The sequence below is a fragment of the Myodes glareolus genome, chromosome X, assembly GCF_982192425.1.
Source record: "Myodes glareolus chromosome X, mMyoGla1.1, whole genome shotgun sequence".
In the NCBI taxonomy this organism is placed as follows: domain Eukaryota; kingdom Metazoa; phylum Chordata; class Mammalia; order Rodentia; family Cricetidae; genus Myodes; species Myodes glareolus.
In genome coordinates this window covers 73,258,231-73,275,241 of record NC_142053.1, presented here as the reverse complement: position 1 = coordinate 73,275,241, position 17,011 = coordinate 73,258,231, and the positions used below count along the sequence as shown (strand labels likewise).

Genomic DNA, 17,011 nt, shown 5'->3' with positions numbered 1-17,011 from the left:
AAATTATTCAAAATAAAACATTAAAAATGAGCCAGGTGTCTATAAAATATTTTGGAAGATTATCTTATTGTATGCTTAATACTGTGTGTTAGTATTAATCTTTGTCTATTTTAATTATACTTTAGTAGAAGATCCGTACCAGTCTGTAGAAGAGAGGCTTAATTCCTGCCATTTGTAATTCTATAATCTTTGCAAACATATTGGCAAAGACGATAAGGAGATACTTGCATTTTAAAAACTTCCAATTCAAAGGGCAGATAAGAGAATGTCTCAGTATGACTTGGTGAAGAAGAGTTAGGATCATTAAAAGTAATATACTCTATCCTAATGAGAGAAAGTGCTGATAACTAATATACTTTCCAATCATTCATACTTCAATGTCTTTATTACCTTTTTTAACAATTCCCTTCTCATTTTAACAATTAACTATAAAAAATCATTAACTCTTAAAAATTACTACTGCTTTTTTCCAATCAGGTCTGTTAATGCCACTATCTCTGTAAGTTACTGGAGAGACAGGAAGAAGGCAAATGTCTTCTGTTGCAAGGCAATATCAATACTGCTCACTGCAGTCATGTCTCCCCTAAAAAGCAATAGAAAAGAAAAATGTAAAAGGAAGCTAATAAACAAGATAAATAACAAAATGGAAACAAGGAAAACAAACAAAAAAACTGGAGTATATTCCTATCCTAACATACACACACACAAAACAACAACAACAAAAAAATCCATAAACTTAATCACTCCAGTATCCACCTCAACAAGCTCAGAACTCTTCATTATTGGAAAACAAGTGATAATGAGAAACCTGAAGTGGCAGAAAGTAATTAGAATTCAACATTTAAAAGGGATCAGTGACCACATGAAAGACACCAATAAGCCAGTGAATTAAATGATAAAAGTCAATTCAGGGCTATGATTTAAAAAAGGGATAGTAAATTAGATGAAATAGTTAACAAAATTGGTAAAAAATCAAAACTATTGAGAAAAAATTAAACAGGAATTTTGAAACTTAGAAAATAATCAAAAATTCTGGTTAGAAAGGTATTAACCAATGAATTAAAATAGAACAATAAAAAAAGAATCATCATTAGACAAGACAAAGGAAAAGAAAGAATACCTGCCCTAAAGAACAAAAATTAAGAATATGATAATGGTTGAAATTTCCAAACACTCAAATATACATTCAAGAGAGAAAGTCAAAAAATCTTGTAAATGATATAAAATCTAAAGACATAGATTCACCATACAACAAAATTATAAAAAATAATTCCCAAACCTAGAGAAAGAAAAAAAATTTCCTAATAAAGAGACAGTTGCCTCAAATAGACATGAACAGAGAAACTCAACAGAGTGTACCATTGTCATAATGTCAAATCTATTAGAACTCTGATCTAATGAGAGTTCACCAAGGCCAGTTGGACTGGGACTGAACGAGCACGTGATCCAACCAGATTCTCTGAATGTGGCCGGATTCTCTGAATGTGGCTGGCCCGGAGCCTTTCTGAAAAGCCATTGACAATGACACTGGGGCTTGTTTCCTCTGCATATACTGGATTTTTGGGATCCAGTCTGTTTGGACACTCACCTTCCTGGACCTGGAGGGAGGGGGGAGGAACTTGAACTTCCCACAGGGCTGGAAGCCCTGACTGCTCTTAGGGATGGAGAGGGAGGAGGAAGGGAAGGGGGGAGTGGGAGGGTGTTGGGAGGAGGGGCGGAAATGGAAGCTTTCATAATTTAATAAACTTTGAAAAAAATAATGTCAAAAATTGCAAAGGAAAGCAGCAATATAATAAGTTGTAAAGGAGAAATGCCAACTGACTAAGAAGGCAAACATCAGATCTCTTTAAACAGAAACCCTTAATTCTAGGCAAGCATGGGATGATAGATTTCAAGCCCTGAAAATAAATATCTCCCAAACAAGAATGTTTTATTCTTCAGAGTTATCAGTTAAAATTGGAGCAAAAGAACATTCAAAAACAGCAAAATATGAAGCAATTTACATAAACCAAGACAGTCCTACAGAGAATACTTGATGGAGTACTGTACACAGAGGAGAAAGAACATCAGCTCCATTCATGACAGCACAGGAAAGAGTACATTTCACAAAAGATGAGCAGAGAACAACTGAGAATGATTCAATCCTGCCCAATACTTTCAACCAGCAAGCAGATAATAATAACTGAGGAGGAGAAAAATAACTAAAAAAAAATCCAACCAACTACCACAGCAAGTAGCAAAACAATACTAATCAGGACAACTTTTTCCAATAATAATCTTAATAATAATCTTAGATGCAAATATCTGCAAAATAGCCTATCCAATTGGTACAGGAGTATGCATTCTTCCAGACTGCCCAATTAATCAATAAAACAGTGTTTCTTAACCTCTGGGTTGAGACTCCTTTTGGAGTGAATGATCTTCTTAAAGGAGTAGCATATCAGATATCCTGCATATCAAATATTTACATTGCAATTTGAAACAGTAGCAAAAGTACAGTTATGAAGTAGCAATAAAATATATTTATGGTTGTATCACCACAACATGAGAAACTGTATTAAAAGGTCACAACGTTAGGAAGGTTGAGAACCACTGATCAAAACAAATAACATTATAGCTCACTAAGCAATCCTTATCAAATGCAAATGACTAACAACAATTTCCTGCACCTTATCAGATCACAATGAAATAAAATAATAAATAATTAGCAAGAGAAACAATAAGTAAACATAAGCATTCAAGTATTAACTTGAAATGAATAATACACTTCTTTTGTATAAACATGTGCATATGCTTGCAATGTGTATAGATGTGTGATCATTCACTTATGTAAATATAGGCATGCATATACCATCATGTGCACGTGGGCATCAAAGGACAACCTCAAAAGTGAGCATCTGAAGGACTGACATTTACACTCTGGCTATGTGGCCAGACATCAACCAAATTTAGGTGGCATCAAAAACAAAGTCAAGCTTCCATGTGACATAGGAATTCTAGACTTCCATATTAGACACACAGCCGATGAAATAAACCCACATGATTATGTCCCATCACAAAAATGTCCCATCACAACACTGTGAAAAGCCAATACAATATATTCCATCAAAGACCACTAATCCTTTAGATATATTCTCCAGTGCAAATTTCCTGTGCAAATCACAAGAAATGGAATTAAAAGATCAATTACAAACATTATCAAAAAATTCAAGGAATTCAAGAAGGACACAAGCAAACACATGAACAAACTTTAAGGAGGATAGAAACCCCAAACTGAAGCCGAGGAAAATATAAACAGTTGAATGAAATTTCAGAGACAATACAAGATTCAAAATTTGAATACAATAAAGAAATATAAGTAGGGGAAAGTGGACGTACTATTTCAGACTAAGAGGAGATGAACAATTTAAATGTCCTACATAAGACTAATTCTAATACAGAGATACTTACACATCAATATTAATTGGTGCAGTATTCCTAGTAGCTAAGAAAATGAAAACAGGAATGAATTAATGGATAAGTAAAATGATATAATTTGTATTTATATAAATATATAAGCAATATAAATATAAAGATAATATAAATATGTCTATATAAACATAAATATATAAATACAAAATAACTATTTTTATCTACTCGTGATGCAATATTGCCACAAAAGAATGAAATCATGACATGTATGTGAATTTTGATGAAACTGAAAATAATGTTAAGCAGAAAAACTTAGACTTAGAGGATAAATAATGCATGTTTTATGCCTAGAACCTATATTAAGTGTGTGTGTGTTGTTTGTTGCTCATAATACTAGATTAGTGGCCATGATACAAGGGAAACAAAACTTGAGAGAATGAGATAAAGCAAAGGAAAAGAGGCATATGTGACATAAAGCAGAAGATGGACTATGGAAGGAAGTAAACTAGCAAAAGAGGGACAGAGGTATATGAGATTAGTGGTGGATGTGCAAAATTATATACGAAAGGTGTGAAATGTAATAATAAACTCATTATTTGTAATTTAGATTAATGTCCACTTATGTAAGGTGTATGTGTGTATATATTTCTGTTTGTAAATGTGTATTTGCAGGCGTGTGCATTCATAGAAGCCATAGGTCAATGTAAGATTTCCTTGTCTTTCACCTTCAAGATTGTTCTTTCAAGACAGGGTCTCTCAATACACCTGAATCTTACAAATTCGGCAAAATTAGCTGACCAGTGATCTCCAAAGATTCTTTTGTTTCTTCTCTCTAGTGCTATGATTACAGGTACACATCACCAAGCTTTTCATTTTATATGAGCGTTCAAAATCTTAACACAGGCCACATGCTTCTGCAGAAACCATTTTGTCAACTGAATTTTAAAGGCTCTTGCATTTTAAAACCTCCTTAATTTCTTCCAAACGACTGTAAATTATTCTAAGAATACTAAATGAGAGTTTTTCAATAAACATGATTTTAAATATGTAATGCAAATTTGTTGCTCAAAATAGCTCCAATTTGATCATGAAACTGCAGCATTCCTGAAGAAAGGGCACAACTTCTATTTATGTCTGATTTTCAAAATATAGACTAGTGCTGAACATAAGGTCCGACAGTTATTGAAGGATTGATAGAAAATGGAATTCACTACAATATGTATAGTTTCCACATGTGTATATGATCAAAGTCAATAGCTCTAAGCATAAATGGACAGTAACATTTCATGGGATCTTAAATGTCCAAACTTTAAAAATAATTACATTCTTTGAAATGTATCAGTAACATTGGATAGATTTTATTTAGTTCTTAACCCTTGAGTTGCCCACCTTTTATATTACTATGGGGAAGCTATGACCTGCAGGAACAGCATTTCCTTTAGAAAATTTGGACTTTTACTTTTTGATAGAATTTTAATAAATAAGGTCAACTCTTCATTTTAACTTTAAGCACGTTTATGAAAGTTTTTATAAAGAGTGAGTGGATAGATTCACTGTATTTTGAAAGGTTCTGTTTTAGAAAATATCATCAAAATCATAGGTAGAATTAGCTGTGAGGCTGTATATGTTTTTTTTGTTTCCTTTATTCTCAGGTAGGTAACTCAAGAATAAAATGTTTTAAATCATGTAACTTTATCCTCACTTTTTCCAATGACAAAGTTAAGTCAAAACTCAATCTATTTGATAACTACTATTTTAAAGCATTATTAAATAAAATGATCTTAAACTTCAGCTTACCTAGACTAAAAGAATGTTCCTCATAAACTGTCTGCAGAGTAAGAATATTCTTCATAAGCTGTCTGAAGAATATTTATATCAAAGTGTTCTTCATCTTTTATGAAGAAAATGTACTGAACTTCAAAGGAATTCAGCTTTTTGACTTTCATAAATATGTCATAAAAATCTTAGATTTTTAAGTACAAGATCCTGTGTATTGTCATAAAAATAACTTTTCAAACTATGATAAGTACAATTTTCTAAACATTTTAGCACAAAACCCCAAAAAGCTTCTTTCTCTTGTATCATTGATCAGATATGTACATAGGTAGCATATGCATTATTGAAGTTTTAAAATTCCTTGCTCTATATGAAAACTAACCATTTAGCAAAACCAAAACATTTTTATGTATAAACTTACCAATAATGATTACACTTTAAGAATGGAAAATATAATTGCTACTCATGGGTGGGTAGGATTAGGCTAGAACCAGAGTATTAATTGAGAAAGGTGAGGGCAGAGGCAAACAAGGCAGGGAATGTGGGAGAGACAGCTAGAATCAAGAGCATTATGGAAACCTAATACAGTAAAAACTTCCTAAATTATATACATATATGAAAGAAATCTAAATGAAATCACCAAATAAATGGGAGTTGTAGCCTCAACTGGACATATCTTGTCAACAAATGAAGTTTCTAGTACCACAATCGGGTTTTGTTTAGTTGAATTCTTGTTCAGTGAAGTGCCATGGGAATCCCAAGCAACCCAGGCTGTTGCTAAGACTATATATTGCTCTCCACAAACTGATAGCAGGCCTCATTGATGAAGACAACACCAACACAACTCTTTGAACTCGAGAAGTCAAGTTGGTGCCTACATACAGACTTCACCCCTACATTCTAGTGTCTTTAGTGTAGAAGATGATCTTCAAGCTACCAACGAAGAAACCTAAACAGCAAACCAACCACAGACCCTTTGATCTACAATGGTGTCCTCTCTGAAATATATGTTAGGACAGTGGGGGAACAAATCTTGTAGGAGTAAGAAACCAACAAGTTTTACTCTACAAAACGGAAACCATACTCTCTTGACACTGCTTGGGGAATTAAGACTTTGAGACTGGATAGCTCAAGGATTTATGAGAAACCAAATAGTACTTGTTATTCCATTGGGACACTTTAAGAACTAACCACGCCCATCCCAGCCACTTTTGGCCCTCCCCCCCCTCGCCATCTTCTCTCTCTCTCTCTCTCTCTCTCTCTCTCTCTCTCTCTCTCTCTCTCTCTTGCTTGTGTGTGTGTGTGTGTGTGTGTGTGGGTGGGTGGGTGGGTGTGGGTGGGTGGGTGTGTGGGTGGGTGTGTGGGGGTGCATGTGTGTATGTATGTATGTCTTTGTTTTCTCTATGTTTGTCTATGCGTTTTCTTTCCTTAAGTAATAAATGTCTAACTTTATGTATAGCCTTATGTCCATTTACTTTGCCATTCACCATATCCAGCCGCCTGACTCTGCCGCTCGCCCAGGGACCCTGTACTGCTCCGGTGGCAGCTTCTGCCTGGCTTGCAGGCCACCCGGGCCATCATATCATCATTATTTTTTAAAAAGAACAATAGTACTGATGTAAGAAAAATAGTAGAAATAAAATTACTCCTAATGAATGATATTCTGCTATACTCAAAGATCAGTGTCATGCTCAGTAAACATCATAGAAGCTTCCTCCTGTAGCACAAGGGGGTAAATACACAGAACTACAGCCAGACAATAAGCAATGACTGAGAGACCTCGGAACACTCAGCCCTAAAAGGTATTTCTCCATCAAATTCTTGCCCTTAAGGCTCAGAGAACCCCACAGAAGATAAGGCAGAAAGTGTCAGAGCCAGAGGGCATGGAGAACACTAAGAAAACAAGGACCTTTAAATCAACATATCAAAGCTCATATGAACTCACAGACTGAGGCAGCCTGTACCAGGTCTACTGAGTAGTTATGGCTTCCAGTTTAGTGTGCTTATGGGATTCCTCAGTTGTACAAATGAGTTTGTCTCTGATTCTTGTGCCCTCTCTTGGACTCTTTTCCTTCTGCTCATCTGTTTTTCCAATTCCAATGCTTTAGTTTTTGTTTTATTTTATTATAGTGTATAATTATTTCTTAGAAGTTTATTTGTTTTCTAATGAGAGAGAAATGAATGGATCTAAATAGGATGGGAGGTGGGAAATAATTGAGAAGAGTAGAAGGAGAGGAAATTTTAATCATGGTATATTGTGTGAGAAAATTACATATTTTCAATAAAAAGGAAAAAGAATTAGTACACACTGAGTATGGATAGGGCTCCTGTCCTGGAAATAGGTACAATCTTATCATCACCAAAATGCATTTTCAGAGTTCTGTTAAACCAAGAAAAAGGAATTTTAGGAAACAATAAAACAAATGACACTCATAATTCTTTGACACTGTTAATAGCAAGTCTTAAAAGACTGGACTTGTTCAGATAAATTTCACACTTTTACTTTATATGTGTAACCTAGGTTTTCTAAAACACACATACACACACTAAAGCAAAAATAATGGGGATAGGATAAAATAATCTGGAGTGAGTAGATAGATATGGCCAAATGTTGTCAAAGTACATATTATTATTAAATAAAAATATCATTTGGAATCCCCCAAATTAAAATCACTTAATCACTAGCAACATATAACCATTTTCTAATGATAACCTTCTGACTGAATAACTACTGAAAACAATTGTGATATTAAATTAGAAAAAGTTTCAAAGAGAGTTTCAAAGAAACAGCAAAGAACATAGAATAGAGACAATTGTAGCAACATTTTTTTTTGTGTTTTAACAAATAGAGCTTGCCTGACGATCAGAGTGCAGAGCTAAGAGGGCAGGGAGTGGTGGCACACACCTTTAATCCCAGGATTTGGAATACAGAGGCAAAGGGATCTTTGTTAGTCAAGGACATAGGTTTAAAAACAAAAACTCAGATTATCACTTTTTTGGTTGCCAATTTCTGTATCTTCAAATTAAAGGGAACAATATTAAGTACTCTCAAAACATCACAGTTTAGTAGCTTTTTCAGTAGCAACATCTTTCTAAACTACTTTCCAAATGACAAGCTATCCTATATATTTATCCTTTATGCTATGTATTGATTTTTTATTAATGCTTTACTTATTTTTATTTTATGTGTATGAGTATTTTGCCTGGGTATATTGCATGTGCACCAAATACATATAGTGCTCACACTGGCCAGAGGATGGTGTCAGATCCCCTGGAACAGGACTTTCAGACAGTTGTGAGCTGCTGTGTAGGTTCTGGGAACCAAACCTGGGTTTTTTATGAGAGTAGCAATTTCTCTTAACTACTGTTCAAGTTCTCTTTTCAGTCCATATATTTCTGATTAAATAAGTAATTTCTTATTTTTTTACAACAGCCTGTCATCTCTATTACGGCTATAAGTTACTTGAGAGCTGACCCATCTCTGCTTTTTATAGTGTTGTGTCTCCACCAAGAAGCACAGGAAAGGTACAAAGTACCTCATTTGAAAATATTGAATGAATGAATAAAATCCGAACACTTATAGCACATAACTGATTTTATTATCATCATGGTCTTCTTTAACTAAGGAAAATTCTTTACACTTAATATCATATTCATTATTATAAGTAAGAGGAAAATTTATAATTCTAATATTGAAAATCAAGATGAGTTGTTATTGAAATAAAGTTGATTGCTACAAACATCATAATTTGTTACTTTGTCTTTTTTTGTATAAAAGAGATACCTGCATATACACATTCATTTCTGACTATCAAAACAATTAATATATGTTATGAGTCAGGGGGTCCAACAGCTGATGAAGGGATCAAAAATATTTTGTATGTACACAATATATTATTTTCTGCCACGAAAAAATGTCATCCTGTCATCTGCTGCAAAATGGATGGTACAGAGTAACATCATGTTAAGCAAAATAAGTTAGGCACAGAAAAAGAAGACTTCATGCTATCTGTCATATGTAGATGATATAAATATTTATTTGAATAAAAAAGATTTATAGCTAAAGACTTAAAGGGGTAGTGGCAAAACATAAGAGAAAGATGAATAACAATTGCCCAAACAGAGTTAGATAGCAATTACTTCCAGTGTTCTGCAACACAATGATTTATTATTGCAAATTTTATTTATTTTATGAATAACTAAGTCTCCAATCACAACATAATGTTAAGAAGACAGTAATTTTAATTGCCTTGATTCATTTAGTAAATATTGTATGCATGAATTGAAAGATCTGACTGAAACTTGTAAATATGTAGTCATTGCATGTTAATCAAATTTTTTAAAGCTTAAGTATATGAAAATTCTGACTACCTTGATCTGTTCACTACAAATTGTATATTTGTGTCTATTTCAATGCTATGTTCCACAGATATTTACAATTATATAGTTAGTTTAAAATATGGGAATAAAACTATATACAACTGTTTTCACCTGTCAATGAGAAGATAATCTAATGTCTTAGAATGCAAATACTAAGTTGTATTTCATTTGAATTTTAAGTTATTTCGAAAAATGATATTTCTTGCATTGAATCATTGAAAATGGGCATTAATTTATTTTCTTTCTCTGCATATTAAATACCCTCCTCATTTGTTACCTCAGATACTGAACCTCCATTATGTCATTATTCTAAGATGGAAAGTGACCAAATGTCAAAATTAATTCCTTTTTCATCTGAAAAATGTTTTACAGAGCAATATTTAACAACCATAACTTCCCTCCAAAAACAAACATATAATATGATCTAGTCTAATAAAGAAAAGAAGGTGTTCAGCAAACAAAAACTTTTAAATACTAGTACTTTCTGCTAGTGTTTTGTTGATTTTCACCATGGTAATGAATATATTATAAAGTGTACTCTTGTGTATAAATAAAGTGTATAAAAGTTAGCATTGTATGTTAACACAAAACATCACTGGTAGCTTTTAGAAAATTGTTGCCTCTGAAAGCTGGTAGAAAATAGTTTCATTTTAATTTACACAGGATTAAATTGCTTTTAAAGTTTAATCTGTACTCAGGATCATGATGACATCTGCTAACTAGTTTAGTAGCATAAAGAAAAATATTTTCTAGTTTTTATTTTTTATGGAAACACATATAGCCATGAATCTTTTCAAGTAGAAAATATGTGATGAATTTATATATGATATAGAACAAGGAAATGTAACTTCCTGGTTTAAAATTAAATCTGATTAAATTAATACCCAAGTTATTAGAGACAGGATAAATGTCAAGAATTCATTATTTCGTTTCAAACTTAGTTTATCATAAATCTGCCCCATGACACATAATAACTTGTACTGTTTTGCAGAGTATTTGATAAGCAAGTTCAACAGTGTAGGTGAGTGACAATGTGAGCAGCATGATAATGACTCCCCAGGGAAATCAGACTTTTAGACGCAGGCATACATGAAAAAATATTTAAAAGTTTACTATTTTTACCAGTTAATATACACAATGTCCCCTCAAGCAGATTAATAGAGCTGAGAAGATAGCACAACAGAAGCAAATTTATTGACTTTTATAGCATAAAGAAAAAATATCTAGTGTCTTGTGTGTTGAAACATATGATTTATTGTACATTCCAGAACTCTCATTATGTGTTTTTGAATGCTACAGAATGCGCTAAATGGAACATTTAAATAAGATATCAAAAGGAATTTGAAAAAGAATAGCAATCCAAATTGATGTGCTATAGAAAAATGTAAGAATCAATTAGAAAGCACAGGAATTAATTATTTTAATTTTCTGCATGCAAAGCATATTAAAGCATGAATTTGAACAATAACACTTAAAATTCTTGCAAAATATAAATGAAGCAATATATATTAACTTTTCAACAGAATTTGTTTGTTAATATTATTATGCACTGGTTTTCTCAAAAAAGACACATTAACTCTGAAACTTGAAATATGCTAAACATATAATTATTTACTAATATATATGAAATACCTGTATTTGAAAATTATTGAGAGAAATTTTATTAAACTTAAATATGATGCTTCTCAAATGTCATGAGCACTACTTTCAATATTTTTACTGTAGAAATGTTGGCAAACTGTCACCCTTGCATAGTGATATAGCAGCCCTCACTGCCTTATTCTTCTTTTTGAGTTATCCTCGTGAACTGGCTATGCTAAATGAGTCTTTTCCCTAGGATCTACAGATTTACCACTTTAATATTTCTACTTATCACAAGCACACATATACTTTACTTGAAGAATTTATGTGAGTAAGAACAACATGTTTTTAAAGTGATTATGTTAAATAACAGAGCCACAATTCACTCTGCATAGAAACCTGACATGGTAGAGATAATCATATATGACTTTTGCAATTAGGAACTTCATTATGCTTGTCAAACACTCCACTTTGCTTTTAATAATATATTCACATATCCCTTTGTGCACATTGAAAGTCTGACAGAGCACATATTTCTTGTCATAAATAAAAATTAGGCTTAACTTTCAAATACTTATTGTCCACACCTCTGAATATTCATTACTTACTCTGTCTTCAAGGTGAAGAAGAAAGTTTTTGGTCAGTTTTATCACACATGATGAATTTCAAGGCCACTAGCAGTCAAAAGAAGAATTTTCTTCCATGTACTGGTATGGTACACACTTAGCATTTCCTATTTTACTATATTCTTTTACCTCACAGGAGAGTTTCATATTAAAATAGCAGAAGCAAAAATTAATGCTGTGGGCAAATTATCAATGAGCTATCACTAAAACAAAAATCAGAGCCATAACAAAAATGATCTTAGCAAGAACCAAGCTATAAGAAATAAGAGCTATTTCAATTCTGCACAGCATTCAGTTACTGTTTGTTAAAAGTTATTCATGGAAAATTCAAACTTGAATGGAAAATTATATAATGACTATATGAAACATTTCTTTTGACTGTTCTAATATTAAACTACTGAATGATTTTATGAATCACTCTTGAATACATCAATTTTACTTAACATCATTCTAATAGAGATGTACATATTTTTACAAATTTCAAACATAACAGAATATTGCAAATTATTTCAGAAAAATGTAGTAATATAAATTAACATCTCTCATCCAATGGCTTTCACTATTGTTGCTATTCTTAACAGAGCATATTATTTGTGCTTATGTAATTGGATTGAAATGTGACTCTAAGATCTCACAATTGATAAAGTAAAATATTCATGAATCATTAGGTATAATACTTAATAAGCATAAAGCTTCAGAAAGCTAGTTTAACAGAACTATTTTTAGATATATATTATGAGTCTATCATTGGTTCTTCTATGTAGTCATTTTGTACTGTGTTTCTCAGTTTTCTCTTTATTATTATGCTTGTTTTAAAGGGATTTTGCCCATTGATCTTTGGATTTTAATCTTTATGCCTCTAGTCAGGACAAATGAATTTCTGTTAAAAAACAACGTGCCTCAGACAGAGTCAAGGAAATATAGGCCTAATGGAACCCTATAGAAGTATCTTTATATAGCTTCATTTGAATGAAGAAAAAAATAATTTCAATAATTGAAAAAATGAGTTATAAAAGAGAGTATGTGGTATGGAAAAATTGTCTGTATTCTGTCAATCATATTTTAATAAAACGCTGATTGGTCAGGCAGGCAGTATAGGCCAGTATATATATGACACTAATATTCAAAGAAAGGCCATCAATGTGGCAGTAAGGGAAACATAAGTGACTGAAGGGAGGACAGGGAAGGGAGGAAGTGATAAAATTATATTTTAGTTCAAATTTTTAATAAAAAATAATTATGAGCATGCATTTTGTTCATGCATAACGTTTTGAAGACAGAGGATATGTATTAGACTAATTATTAACAGATAACTGGGATTATAAAGAAAATGACTTATAAAACGTATAGCATAATGTATAATAAGTTATATATTTTTAAAATTGAAAAGTATAATATATAAAACTGGATTTTCAGGGACTGAAAAGACATTCATGAGATATGAGTGCTTGCTGCTCTTCCAGAGGTTGAAAGTTCACTTCCCAGTATCCATATCTAGCAGTGTACAACCACCTCTAACTCCAGCTCAAGAGCCTTCAGTGATGTAATCTGGACTTTACTGGCACCTGTACTCATGTGCATATTATACACACACACAATTAAAAATAAATATTTTGAATGTGGGTTATAGTCCTTCACATGATTTTATCAAATTGTTCTAAGAATCCTATCTCAAGGCAAATTATATAAGACAACTGGGTGCCCTCTTAAAGTTCTTGATTTATTGAATACTTACCAGAAAAAAATATTAATCGTATCAAGTAAACTGCTTTAATGATATCTGAGGTATAATACTTGAAAATTAAATGAAGAGATAAAAGTAAATGGTTTGTTTCTATTATGCCCCTCAGTTTAACTGGGAAGAGTCATGTTATTAGTAGAAATAAATTTGGACACTTTAGCTGGGGAAAATAACTACTAAATTAATACACCTTCCCCTAGATTTATGTCTTTAAATTACAAATTTTCTTGCAGCCATCTCCTCCTGAAAATCTTTTCATAGTTTGCTCTGAAACATTTTCTTTCCCTAGTCCTCCATACTACACTTTTCTAAATCAGTGATTCTATTTTGTTCTCTTTATTTTTCTCATTCAAGGTCCAGAACAGATGTTACCTCCCTTAAAAACTTGTCTGGCTTTTTCTAAGCGATTTAGTCACTATGTTTTCTGAATTCTCGTGGTTTTTTTTTTTTTTTTCATGTAATTTTAGGACACAAGGATGGAAGGAAGAAAGGAAAAAAACACAAGTATAACAATGAATTTCAGCAAAAATGTACTGAGGTTGCTGCTAACTGAAGCCCTAGTTGAAGCAAGGCACATTAAATCTGATAATTTATGTAATTCTGTACAATACCTCAGGCTAAAAGTTATTCTGAATAAAAAATGAAGGCATCATAAAACATTTGAGTTGGGAGAATTAATAGAACATTTAGAACCAGGCATAGCTAGATACTAAATAATTACTCTTTTATTTACGAGATATGTGACTGAGCAAATCAATTAGTTTACCTACTTTTCTAGTGCCATTATTGGGATTTATGCTATCCAACCTATACCAGCAACAATCAAAGTAAATCAATTTCCTAAACAATTTATATTATTTTAAGCATCTTTAAATAAAACACTCTCTCTCTTTAGACTATTGTTACTCTACCAAATCTTATACCTTAACACCTAGTTAAAATGTAACTTCTTCTGCTATAAATAACCCCAGGCAAAGCTCAATACTTTTAGCCCTTTGACTTCGCTTTATGGTACAATGTCCAAAGTGTAACAGGAACTATTTATTGCAAACCTGCCAAACTTTCTGTAAACATTTATAGAACAGTGGCAGTGTGTTCTTTTAATCGAAGCAATAGGAGATATAGGTGGATCTTTGTGAATTTGAGGCCAGCCTGGTCTACACAGTGAGTTCAGGGCTACACAAAGAAACCTTGTATCAAAGAATTAAAGCAAAATAAAAAAAACATCATTTAGGAAATATAGATGGGCACAATTCCTAGAGTAACACTATTATCAAAAATCTTCTTTGAAATATAGCTATTAATGATAAAATAACAATTTATTTATTTTAAAATAATGTCAAAATTTAGGATAGATGGTCAAGAAGCCATTTTTCCTAAACAAATGGAACTTAACAAGTAGAATTTAATTACTACCCCCAAATACATTGCTAGTCTTTAGAAAACATTAATGCACGCTCTCTTCTACCATATTACTCTAGCTCTTTAATTTTTGTAGCAAACACCAACTATTATATTAAAGTAAATGCAAAATATGTTTGAGATAACAAGGGGATGTTTGTTGTTTGGAAATCTAATGTTATATTGTTTTAATTCATTACTTGATAGATTCACTAAACAAATACAGAGTAAATGCTAATTTTGTGCCAGATGCTAAGATTGCAAAAATAAAGTACCCTGCTGAATGTTAAAATTCTCATGCTAATAAGCCAGAACTTTTTAGACATACTTATCTGAAAGTCAATTAATACTATATTTCAACTCACCCTCTGATGAACTGCTTTGATGATGACAACCAAGTAAGGTATCTCAGTTTTTTTTTTTTCTGGATCCTTGTAATGGCAAATGAAAACACTGCAAAGAAATTTTCAAATGATTTTTTAAATAATAAAATAAAACTGTAGCAAGATAATGGGTTTGCTGTTTGAGCTTCAAAAAAGAGGTAAAATCCATTGCCGCTTCCGTCCAGAGGTATTGTGAAATCTTAAATTATTCTTTAAAAAATCAAAAGTATTACAAATAGTGCAGCTATGAACATAGTTGAACAATGTTTTTGTAGTATGATAGGGCATCTCTTGGGTGTATTCCCAAGAGTGGAATTGCTGGGTCCTGAGGGAGGTTCACTCCCAGTTTCCTGAGAAACCGCCACACTGATTTCCACAGTGGCTGCACAAGTTTTCATTCCCACCAACAATGGATGAATGTTCCCCTCACTCCACATCCTCTCCAGCATAGGCTATCATTGGTCTTTTTGAGTTTAGCTATTCTGACAGGTGTAAGATGGTATCTCAAAGTTGTTTTGATTCCCACAACAGAAGAATGGTTAAAGAAGGTGTGGAACATATACACATTAGAGTTTTACTCAGCGATAAAAAAACAATGACATCTTCAATTTTGCATGCAAATGGATGTAAATAGAAAACGCTTTACTGAGTGAGGTAACCCAGACCCAAAAAGAGGAATCTGGTATGTACTCACTCATAAGTGGTTTCTAGCCATAATTAAAATTCTTTGAGCCTAAAATTCGTGATCCTAGAGAAGCTAAATAAGAAGGTGAACCTGAAGAAAATCATATAGTTATCCTCCTGGATATTGGAAGTAGACAAGATTGCCAGGCAAACTTGGGTGCACGGGGGGGGGGGGCGGGATGGAAGTAAGGGGAGATGGTTAGAGAGAAGAGAGAGGGGGAGGATTGGGGATGGCTTGGGGGAATGGGATGGGGGAGAGAGAGGAAGGATGGATATGGGAGCAGAGAGGTATATATCTCAACTAAGGGAGCCATTTTAGGGTTTGCAAGAAACTTGATTCTGGAGGGGTTCCCAGGCCCAAGGAGAGGTCCCCAGATTGTTCTCTGGGCAGCAGAGGAGAGGGTGCCTGAACTGGTCTTGGCCCATAACCATACTGATGAATATTTTGCATATCACCATAGAACCTTCATCTGGCGATGGATGGAGATAGAGACAGAGGCACACATTGGAACACTGGACTTAACACTCTAGGTGCAAATGAGAAGCAGAAGGAGGGAGAACGTGAGCAAGGAAGGCAGGATCAGAGGAAACCTTCATCCGACGATGGATGGAGATATAGACAGAGACCAACACTGGAGCACTGGACTGAGCCCACAAGGTCCAAATGAGGAGCAGAAGGAGGGAGAACATGAAAAAGGAAGTCAGGACCATGAGGGGTGCTTTCACCCACTGATACAAGGGGACTGATCTAATGAGAGCTCCCCAAGGCCAGTTGGACTAGGACTGAACGACCATGTGATCAAACTGGATTCTCTGAATGTGGCTGACATGGGGGCTGACTGAGAAGCCACTGACAATGGCACTGGGTCTTGTTTCGTCTGCAAATACTGGCTTTTTGGGATCCTAGTCTGTTTGGATGCTCACCTTCCTAGACCTGGAGGGAGGGGGGAGGAACTTGAACTTCCCACAGGGCAGGAAACCCTGACTGCTCTTTGGACTGGAGAGGGAGGAGGAGAGGGAGTGGGGGG

At 33.5% G+C, this 17,011-nt stretch overlaps 1 long non-coding RNA gene across 1 annotated transcript; it reads right to left on the bottom strand.

Moving 5' to 3' along the window:
• Positions 1-437: 437 nt before the first annotated feature.
• On the bottom strand, positions 438-15,371 carry LOC146889167 (uncharacterized). The gene is made up of 3 exons (XR_015000167.2): positions 15,282-15,371; positions 3,451-3,484; positions 438-583 (listed from the first exon to the last, which is right to left on the bottom strand). It is a non-coding gene; the product is annotated as an uncharacterized LOC146889167 (long non-coding RNA).
• Positions 15,372-17,011: the final 1,640 nt, after the last annotated feature.